Source organism: Balaenoptera acutorostrata, chromosome 16 (assembly GCF_949987535.1).
Source record: "Balaenoptera acutorostrata chromosome 16, mBalAcu1.1, whole genome shotgun sequence".
NCBI classification, from domain to species: Eukaryota; Metazoa; Chordata; class Mammalia; order Artiodactyla; family Balaenopteridae; genus Balaenoptera; species Balaenoptera acutorostrata.
The window spans coordinates 34,705,111-34,707,888 of NC_080079.1; positions in this window are offsets into that span (position 1 = coordinate 34,705,111).

The following is a 2,778-nucleotide window of genomic DNA, read 5'->3' on the forward strand; positions in this document are numbered from 1 at the left end:
AAAAGAAAGAGAGTCTAGGAGGCCTCCTAGACGGGTGGGAACTACAGAATGAGGTGGGTAGGTGGGTAGATGGAAGAGTTTGGCTGGAGAAGGGAATGACAGTTCAGTAAGTGGGTATACATGGCCGGAGCAGAGAAAGTGAGAGATTAGGTCTGAAAGAGAAATTGGGCAGATTGAACTAAAGAATCTTTCCTGTAGATCACATGGAGCCTTTGAAGGATTGTGAGCAGGAAAATGGCATAAAGGAAGCTGAGGAGGCAGTTGAATTGGTAGGGGTGTGGGGAGCAGTAGACGACAGGGTAGATGGGAGAAGCTAATGCCAGCGTTAGAGAAGGTTCCAAGTTTACAATCTGGTGTGGGGTGAGAAGATCTAAATAGACTCCATGGACACTTTTATCATATCTGAGCTGCCGTCTCTGAGACTGGCTTGAATAGAAGGGAGGGAGCAGGGGAGGATGGAAGAAGAGGAAGGAGGCTTTAGGTGGCTTTGGAGGCTGATTGGATGTGATGAAAGTCAAAGAGGAGAGAGAGACAGCTGATTCTAAGTTTAAGTCTGGGCATCTTGAACAATGGTGTTATCCTTAACAGAAAAAAAGTAGTGTGAAAGGAAAACCAGGTTTGCTGGTTGGGGTTTGTGTGTGTTTGTCGTGGGTGGGGTAACAGAGCAGAGATGAATTTTATTTTGGGACACTTTAAGTTTAACATGATAGAACTACCGTTTGTAAACTTTCCACATAAGCCTGAAGCCTGGAAGAGATATCAAGGCTGGAATGTAAATTGGGAGCCATCTACCTCAGGAGGATCAAATCGTTCTCTGCACCTAAAGGAAAAAGAAAAAGACAGAACCTGCAGTCTTCTGAACCTGCAGCCCTTTTTTTCAAAGTGGGGTTGACTTCAAGGGGTAGAGGTAGTTGGAACACTATCAGACATTGACTGTACACTTGACAAGCTTTGAATTTGGTACTTTGTATATATTATCTCATTTTATTCTCCTCCCCGTAGCCCTGTGAGGAAAGGGTTATTTCCCCATTTTACAAGTCTCAGAGAAGTTGATTAGACTTTACAAGGTCACACAGCTTGTACATAGCAGAGCTGGGATTAGAAGTCAAATGGGATTCCAAAATCCAGAGTTGCAGGACTTCCCTGGTGGCGCAGTGGTTAAGAATCCACCTGCCAATGCAGGGGACATGGGTTCGAGCCCTGTCCAGGAAGATCCCACATGCCATGGAGCAACTAAGCCCTTGCACAACTACTGAGCCTGCACTCTATAGCCTGTGAGCCACAACTACTGAAGCCCGTGCACCTAGAGCCTGTGTTCCACAATAAGAGAAGCCACCGCAATGAGAAGCGCACGCACCGCAACGAAGAGTAGCCCCCTCTAGAGAAAGCCCGTGCACAGCAACAAAGACCCAACGCAGCCAAAAATAAATTAATTAATTAATTAAATTAATTTTTTTTTAAAGTCTAAAAAAACAAAATCCAGAGTTGCTTGTTGTTGCAGTCATGGTGCTAGCTCAATGGCACTAGCTCACTGGTTTACTCAAAGATCAAGGTCAGAACGGTTCTCTGAACCATTAGCCATCAAGCACAAACCCGTTCTGAGACCCAGGAATGTTGCTGCCAGTTTTCCAGCTTGTAATGCTGGGCCATACATATCCCAAAAGTGCCTGGAAAATCTTCTGTCACAGATATTTGGCCCTGGTGAGATGCTCATGGCCCATTCAACCCGTCAGATCTAATTGCAACAGTGCTAGCAGAAACAGCTACCTTTAATAGTAATATTAAGGATTTTTTTAATCCTAAGAAAGTTGAATAGAAGTATCATTCAAGTACAAATTAATTAGAAAACTCCATTTATGAAACCAAGTGTTTGCAATTGTCCATGGGTCATTGTCCAAGAAGACTCAGAGCAGCAGAGCAGCTCCGAAGCCATTTCCTGAGATGTGTGTAAAGAATTCTTTTTCTTATACACGTACACAGCAGGTGGGAACTAAGATTCTTTTATGTTAATTTAAAATGCCAAGTTTGATTCTACAACACATGCCTCACTCAAAGACAATCATTCTGAAAAATAGAGCCGCCAATAATTGGACCCTTCCACAGTCTGGCACCTTTCTTTCCCCTTGGGAAGCAGCTGGCTCCTAGAAATGCAGACAGTGCGTCCCCAGACACAGGGAGTCGTCACCAGGCTCTAATAACTGCTTGTCTTGCCAGGAAGACGGGCAAGCCGGGACAAGCCCATGGCCTGCAGCATCTGTGTCCTATTCACTCTCCTCAATAAGCAAACTTTCTTCTCACCCTCAGAGTGGGGCAGAGATCAGGCAGAACCATTTCATAGGATTGGACCTAGCAAAGGTCCATCTGGGATGCCACCCTCCATGTATGGAGCATAAGAGGTTTTCATTGCAAGAGAACCCCTCACCCCAGCCTACCCACATTTCCTGTAGCCCTTGGGTGTCCAAACCTACCCTCACACACCCCCCTCCTAGGCAAACAACTCCCCACTCAGCATCAACTACTCACTTCATGCACAGGCTGTTTCAAACGGGTCTGTCCAGGAATCCCACTGTTATGATGGGAACTGGAAGGAAGTTTAAAACCTAACTTTGAAGTCATGAAAAATTGCCCTTGACAGTTTTTGAATGAGCAGAGTTGGCTTTGGGAGCAGAGTTGGAGCCATTTCATCAAACAATGAGCTATGGCTTTTTTTTTCCTGGGGTGCCAAGATGTTTGTTTTTCTTATTGTTCTTGTTGTTTACTTTTGTTGGCTTCTACACT